The 8,747-nt window shown below is 42.8% G+C and overlaps 1 pseudogene; it reads left to right on the top strand.

The window, feature by feature from the left end:
- The first annotated feature begins 7,229 nt into the window (after nucleotides 1-7,229).
- LOC126458727 (U2 spliceosomal RNA) lies at nucleotides 7,230-7,412 on the top strand (annotated as a pseudogene).
- The last annotated feature ends 1,335 nt before the right edge of the window (nucleotides 7,413-8,747 follow it).

Genomic DNA, 8,747 nt, shown 5'->3' on the forward strand with positions numbered 1-8,747 from the left:
GTGAATGAATGTCCTACCATTTTTTCCCTTGCTGCTTTCTTGGCTTACATCACCAGAGGTGAGGGGGAGGAGAGGGGAGGGTTCTCGGAGGGGGACCCACATGCTGGCTATTTAAAACCTGTGATTTCTCCTGGTGTGGGGGTAATTAATTGATCAATGAATTAATTTGCTTGGCAAAATTTGATATCAAAATTGGTGCAGAACTCTCATCACCCCACTACTGTAGAGATTCATTTGAATTTATATGCAGATGGTATGTGTTCTTTTGGTCATGTCCGAAAGAACAGAAAACCATCTACATATAGTTAAGGCTAACCAGCCATTGACCTTCTTCTATGTGGATGCACATGCATTGCCTGAACTCTTACAGGACTTGGTCAGATTGTCTGCCATGAGTAATGTGTGTAATGGGCAGGGGCACTACAAATGTAGTCTGTGGACATTAAGTTGGGAATTTGGGTCTCCCGGGGACCGTGCAAGGGATAAATCCCTGCTCTCGCGCTGTCCTCTGTGCCCGTGGTGGCTCAGATGGATAGAGTGTCTGCCATGTAACCAGGAGATCCAGGGTTCGAGTCTCGGTTAGGGCACACATTTTCAACTGTCTCTCTTGATGGATATCAACGCCTGTTGGAAGCGTAGGGTCTTGATTTAATTATCATTTCATTTGAATTTTGTCAGAAATTATTTTGTACCGCTTACAATTCTCATTCTTCATTCATTTTATTATATACATACACACATTGCACTTTATGGTACAGAGTTTTCAGTCATACGTTTGAATGTTGCTGTATGATGTGTATTGCCTTCGAAAAGCAGTAGGAATGTTTCTCAAGGCACAAGGTAAGTGAAAATAAAGCTTATGGCCAGCAATTTCTTAGTCAGTTCAGTTGCGCATATATTTCAGAAGTAAGATTGTATTCAAGATAACATTACATCTTTATAGAAACAGTTAGCTTCAATTCGTAGATAATGTCGAGCAAATGTGTTAAATCTTTGTATAATTCAGTATAGTCACGATTTTGCACAGTACACGAATTTAAGATAGGAAGTAGTTTGTTTGGCAATCATTTTTGAGAAGTTTTGGTGGACAGTTTTAGGAAGATTCGCTCTGACAAAGAGAAACAGAAAAGCAGTTAAGTTATAATACAACATTTTGCTTTTCCAGGCAGGCAGTTAGTTCTTTGAGCATAAGCATTTCTAACATTTTACAGAAGCCTGATACTAAATATTCTGGCTTGTAGTTATTAGGATCGTCATCGTTTATATTTTTGCACACAGATACTACTTTAATTAATTTAAGTTGATCAGGAAGTACTCCTTGGAATGAGCAGCTGACAATACTCAATAGTGGAGTAATTATTTCTGCTACCATCTGCTTGATTAGGTAGTTTGATACTTCATCATGTCCAGCAGACATTTTTGCCTTTGGCTTTTTTATAACATCTGTCACTTCCTCTTCAGATACCGGTTTCAGCAACGTTGAGTGGCTTGGCATATCCTTCACTGTGGTCTGGTGACTTCCTTGGTAACTGCATCCATGCTGTAGGTTTTCCACAGTATCTGCATGATATCTGCCCCAAGTGGATGCGCGTCTGTTGTGCTTAGCACTTCACATCGTTTTTCTGTGATATACTGAAGCTGCAGTGTTCATCTTTGGCGCACTAGTGTAAAAGGGGACGGAAAATCAGCTAAGTTGCAAGATCTCCGCAGTTCGCCCTTTTACTTCCTCGTGCTTACTTACAAAAGCCAACTGACGGTATTTCCCTTGTCTTCAAGTAAAGTCACGTCGTACATCGGCGTCTTCATCAGGTGCTTCCTATCACAGGAAACACCTGATGAAGACGCCAACGTACGACTTCGAAATATTGTGTTAGAAAAACGCAGACCACCTGCAGTACACCCGATTCAACGAGATGTCATAATCTGTGCTTTTTAGGAAAGTGATACATTATGTAGTATTATATCGTCAGAGGAAAACTTAACTGTGCTTTTCAAGAGCTCTGGGCACAGTATCCTGGTTCAGAATTAAATGCTTACGAAATTTCGTTATATATTTGCTTGAAAACGGTATATTTTTGAGAAGTTTAGGACGCTTGCAAAGATTTTCGTAATTTACGATTGTGTAAGGACTCTGCCCTCAAGCAATACTATCCGCTCTGACGAGAAGGCATAGTGTAGCAGTATTCCTAGCTTTTTAGTCTGGCCTCTGACCTCGATGTCTGTATTAAGTGATAGAATAAATCGCATGTATTACACAGTGTGTGTCTTTACCTCACTACCCATATTCACTGCATACGCTGGTGACTCCTAGTTTACTTCTCTAACGAGTTTTCGCGACCGCGCAACTTTTGCGTATTTTCTGTGTTTCTGGTCGTATCTGACAATGCTGTCTGGTCGGTACTATTTATCATACGACATCAGCACAGATGCAGAAAACTTTGCTTCTTCCGTAAGTGTGCTAACTTTGGCGACTCGCAAGCGCTTCTCACGACAGACATTGTGGAGTATACATCTCAACTGTACCCGTATCAGTCCCCATTTATGGACTACATTAAGACTGAGTTTACATCGAACGTAACGACTTTGGACAATCACTTCTTGGCATGTTCGCCCCTCTCCAATCTGTTCCATGATGACTGCCTCATAGCCGTAAATCTCAGAACGTCTGCATCTTTGCATCTTCCGCGCCATGTTAAGATGTGTTCGCTCCATGGGGTCCACTGCTGAAACGACTCTCTACGGCTGTCAACACTGGATACAACACGTTGTTCCACAAAGCACACTTACAACCTGGCAGGACCTTCTGCCCGATGGAGAACACACCGCTACTGTTCACTTCCCAGAAGCTATTACTACACTTCCACAGGAACGACATCCCGGTACAGGCTCGGACTAGGACACTTAAGTTCTGTATGCTGTAACTTTGCAACGAAGATCATACTACATACTTAGTCAACTCCAAAGAATCAAGCTATCAGATTACATCCCCCTCCACATCGTGCCACGGTTTGCTACAGTGGAATTAATAATGCAGCGTAAGTGTCCTTGATGATCAGGTGAAGCTCATCGCACTGACTACACAACTAAGCGGCAATGGTGAGGTAATCGATGATGTCATTCTTCACCCTCCAACTTGTGGCAAGTACCAACAGTGAAGCACACCATATTAGGGTGACTGCCTCTTTCACCAGAACAGCAGCTGACGCAGGTCATCTGTTACGAAGAACTATGTTGACAGATATCCTCACAATAGTGGTGCAGGTTCCGCGCAGTCGTGAACCATACTGTGCTGTCTGTCGCTACTTTGTGGTCTCTCTGGCTACCTCAGCTTCCACCGCACATCTAGTCATCAGTCCAGGTCTTTGGTGATCGACCCATGACAGAGCGCATCGCCCTCGCTGACAAACTTTAGAGAAGCGGGACACACAACAACAGCATAAACAAGCCGTCATTCTTCAAAAACGCTGTGATGCACGGTCAACGCACGCGCGGCGCAGAGCTGCACACAATTGGCTACCCTTACCAGCACCTTCGTCAACTGCAGCTGACCACACCCGACTACCTCCGGTACTCACTCAGTCTGCGTCCAACCAGCAGGCTGCTATGTTCAGCAGTGATGCTCAAAGCTCGCTAACTGACAATGCAGCAAGTACCTCATCACCTGTGAGCCACTGCTGGTTTCACACACTTTTTGCCGTACAAGCTCGGAACTACAAGCCACCATGTCATTACCTGTACTGACATACCAGGCTGACAAGGGAGCAACAGGCTGTTGCTATGTATCAGGCAGCCAAATATCCACAGCGCGCGACACTGCCAGGAACATGACATGCCCGCCTGCCTCACGTACGTTATACCTTATGGATTGCACAACAGGAAGACTTTATCTTGTGGACACGGCTTCTGATGTGAATATACTCCCTCATACACTAGCTTCTCCGTCTTCCAGCACACTGATGACAGCCTTAGAAGACACTAATAATTCCATGATCGAGGTTCACGGATCTACTATTGCCACTATCGTCTTGGTACCCAATCTACAACTGTATTGCAACGTTCTGTGGGTCACTAAAGCTGAACCGGTCGTTGAGACTGACTTCATCGATCAATATGAGCTGGTTCCTGACCTCGCCCAATGCATGGTCATGCATGTCCCTACCAGATTTATTATGTCCAGGAATTTCCGCCTCCTAAAGGCACTGACACACCATCAACTATTTCACCACCTACAAATCTTGCAGTGGAATCAATTTCTTCATGTCTAAGAACACTGGTGGAATCTGTGGATTTGTTACTCCAATTGCGACACTTGAAACTATTACATATGGACATCCTGGCTGATACCATTCGTCTCCAGTGTCTAATCATACCTTGTTCGCCACTGAACATGACATCATTACAATCTATTACTCCACACACTCTGCTACAGCCACATCTGCACTCACAAACACAGAGGTTAGTACATTATTCAGCAAAGTGAGTGCCTCTGCACTGGTTGTGAGTGACATTCCATCTACTTCAAACATGTGCCACTTTGTTATTGATAACAGTACAAGTTAAAACTATGTGCCCGACCTAGACTCGAACTCGGGACCTTTGCCTTTCGCGGGCAAGTGCTCTACTATCTGAGCTACCGAAGCACGACTCACGCCCGGTCCTCACAGCTTTACTTCTGCCAGTATCTCGTCTCCTGCCTTCCAAACTTTACAGAAGCTCTCCTGCGAACTTTGCAGAACTAGCACTCCTGGAAGAAAGAAAGGATACTGCAGAGTGCTAGTTCTGCAAGGTTCGCAGGAGAGCTTCTGTGAAGTTTGGAAGGCAGGAGACGAGATACTGGCAGAAGTAAAGCTGTGAGGACCGGGCGTGAGTCGTGTTTCGGTAGCTCAGATAGTAGAGCACTTGCCCGCGAAAGGCAAAGGTCCCGAGTTCGAGTCTCGGTCGGGCACACAGTTTTAATCTGCCAGGAAGTTTCATATCAGCGTACACTCCGCTGCAGAGTGAAAATCTCATTCTGAATAACAGTACACTCCACTACATCATAACCTCTCCTGGACCCCCTGCATGGTACTAAGCTCACCACTTGGACCCTGATCCCCTTAGGGCCACCAAAAGAATACTGGACGAATTGTTAGTTGCTCAGATAGTCAGCCCTTTTGACAGCCTCTGGGCTGCTCCTATTTGTCTCATATCTAAAAAGGATGGTACTTTCCTGCCGTGCAGGGATTTTAGGTATCTTACATACTTTCAAACATTCAAGACTTCACGCATATCCTGATGGTTGTCACAATCTTTAGACTGTCAGACGTCTTACTTACAGATACCAGTACAGTGTTACAACAATAGTGTTATGCAAGAAATAAGAGACAAGATTGAAGTCACCAAATGCTCTTGGCTAGAAGAATTGCTGGAAGGAACAGGGCTAATTGTTAAAGCCATAAAGGAGATAGTTTACAGGAAATCTTAGACATGCATTGGAATTCAAGAAAATACCTTCTTTGCACCTATCAAATTACAGGCTGGAGAAACAATTAGAAGGTTCAAATGTAAATTAAAGTATAAGTTAAAAATTAAGCTGGATGTTATTAAAACTGCACCAAATAAACATAAAAAAGGATTATATTCTGTGTACATGCATATTCATAAATTAATACACTTCTTGGATTATTCGCTAAGCTAATAAAAATACGTAATAAAAAACTTCTACTTAGATCTGCTTGTATGGGATGTGGGTACTTGGATGATAAAAGATAGCAGAAACTAGGTAGCCGAAGGCTAGACAACCGTCGTTTCTTACCTGTATGAAACGCTGACAGGCCGGTGCCTTTCCTGTAACTGCCTGTCGTGGGAGGCTAAGCCGCAGCTTCTAGTCGACCGAGCCCTCGAGAACAAGCCAGCTGCTGGCCGCGGGCGGGTGTCCCTAGCTCCTAGCATAATCTGAGACAAGCAGGCGTGGCTTGAACGTCGAGTTCTAACTCCAATTCCACTCCAAACATATACTCCTCAGTTTAAAAAATCCTTACCGAATTAGAGGTGGGAATGTTGTCCATCTATATCCGAATCCCGCTCCAGCTACTGCCAGGTCTGGGTGCTGATGAGTCCTCTCCATTTGGCTCGGTCGTCCCACCACTTTTCTTCCTCCGCTTGCTGCCAGGTCACACCTCTCCTTTCTACAGATATTCTCACTCCCATTTTCCACCGTGTTCTTGGGTGCCCTCTACGTCTTTTCCCATTCATCTTTAATTCTTCCATAATTTTGGGGAGTCTCTGCCCATGCATCCTCTTAACATGCCCATACCATCTTAATCTCTTTCTTTCAATTTCTTCTCTCATACTTTCTTGTTTGAGGTCCTTTCTAATCTCTACATTCCTTACTCTGTCCATTCTTGTTTTTCCCTTAACTGCTCTGAAAAATTTCATTTTCCCTGCTTGCAGTCTGCTCCAGTCCCTTTCTGCCATTGTCCATGTTTCTCCACCATAGGTGACAATAGGGATGTAATAATTCTTATACATAAGGAGTTTTGCTCTTTATGAAATTTCATTATTCCAAATCAGGTGTTTTATTGTTTGGTAGAAATTGCCTCCCTTCTGTAACCTCCTATTAATTTCGTTCGTTATTCTTCCATCCCTAGATATTTCACTCCCTAAATAAGTAAAACTTTCTACCATTTTGAGGAGTTCTCCATTCAAGGTAATATTTCCGTTGATTCCTTTCTCTCTTCACTCTTATCTTTATTTATTTTTAATCCATACCTTTTCATTATTTCCTTCCACACATCAAGCTGTAACTGTACATCTACCTCTTTATCACCCCATATTACCATATCATCTGCAAAAATCATCTTTTTGTCTTTTTCTTTTACTATATCTTTAACTGCCCTATTCATTCCCTCCATCACAACATTAAAAAGTGCAGGAGATAGAATACTTCCTTGCTTAAGTCCTTGTGTTATTTCGAAGTATTCAGAGTTCCCCAATGGTGTTCTAGTTCCACAATTGTGTCCTCTGTACATTGTCTTTATAACATTAATACATCCATCTTCTATTTTTTTTTTTTAAAAAAATGTTTTCCATACACTTCAAATTTCTCACACTAAACTCATATTACTCCATTTCCGCATGTTATTTTCGAAGAGAGAAGAAATCGGAGCATACACGTGTTTTCACATCGCTAAAGTATCGTTATTTGTTGATTATTAGCGTAAAAATCCTGTACAACAATGGCATAGGCTATATTTTCTCCAAGTATTCTCTAATCCGGTAAAAAAAATCTGTTCTAATCAGCTTAAAATCTGTTACGTGCTGCATAACAGGACTAGAATATTAGACTCTTTTTCGGCTTATGACGGTGTGCTAAGAGCATGCTCTTCCTCTGTCATAGGATACCTTCTCACTTTCGAACTATCATAGTGTAGTGAAATGCCTCATCACCTACGTAGTCTCTTAAATTAGCCAAAAAGCAACACAGAGGAGTTGTAAAGATCAGCTCTATACTACGTATCACTTTACGAATTCGGTAATGTAGCTGATTTTATTACGATGGTCATTTCTCCCTGTGTAGGTGGAAGACTTAAATTTCGTTAAAAGATCCTGCTCCCACGGAAAACCGTATATCACTCGAGCCTTCGAAACACATACGTGGGACTCTCACTTGTGCTTCGATCCGCCCGGCGGCACATCGATCATATCAAACTGATCGACTAATTAATTAAATTGATCGTGAGAGAGCTTTGCAGCCGGCCGCTGTGGCCGTGCGGTTCTAGCCGCTTCAGTCTGGATCCGCGTGACCGCTACGGTCGCAGGTTCGAATCCTGCCTTGGGCATGGATGTGTGTGATGTCCTTAGGTTAGTTAGGTTTAAGTAGTTCTAAGTTCTGGGGACTGATGACCACAGATGTTAAGTCCCATAGTGCTCAGAGCCATTTTAGACCTTCGCATGGTGAGTAACTTTTTTCTTCCTGCATGTATGTGTGTAGAGCTGTCTGAGGCCGATGGTTGTGCCTTGGACGCTTAACTTGCTAACTTGTCGTCTATAAATGACGCCACTGTTAAGACGCACTCTGTAGGTAGAGAATGGAAACTCTTATGGTCCAAGATGTTACCTGCAGTCGACTAACGAATAATTTATTATTGGGGTAATAAAGATAAATACCTTAAAGCTATAGTCTATACATGCCCTGACAAGGTGGTAAGTACATATCAGAGTTGTAAGGCATAAACAGAAATAACGAAGCACATCTGGTAAGAAATAGGAGTGTACACTTAAGGGAAAAAAACTGAGCAACAACAGAAATCAACTCTGTGCACATGTCAATTCCCTCTTGAAGAGCCCCGTACGATAGACTGGAAGTCATGGTAACATGTAGAACTGTTTCCAGACTTCGAAGTTTCCATGAAGTGACGTAACTCAAATGGGAATCCCTGGAAGGAAGACGATGTTCTTTTCGAGAAACACTATTGAGAAAATTTAGAGAACCAACATTTGAAGGTGAATGCAGAAGGATTCTAATACTGCCAACATACACTTTGCGTAAGTACCATGAAGACACAAGGAGACATACAGATAATATTCTTTTCACTCACTCCATTTGCGAGTGGGATACGAGAGAAAATGATTAGTAATGGTGCAAGGTACCCTCCGACCCGCACCGTACGATGGCCTGTGAAATATGCACATTGATGCAGATGTAAATTTAATCTAACTGTTAAGATGTCAGTCCATCCATTTATAGGCACAAGAAAGTCACAGAA

This window comes from Schistocerca serialis, chromosome 2 (genome assembly GCF_023864345.2).
Source record: "Schistocerca serialis cubense isolate TAMUIC-IGC-003099 chromosome 2, iqSchSeri2.2, whole genome shotgun sequence".
Taxonomy (NCBI): Eukaryota; Metazoa; Arthropoda; class Insecta; order Orthoptera; family Acrididae; genus Schistocerca; species Schistocerca serialis.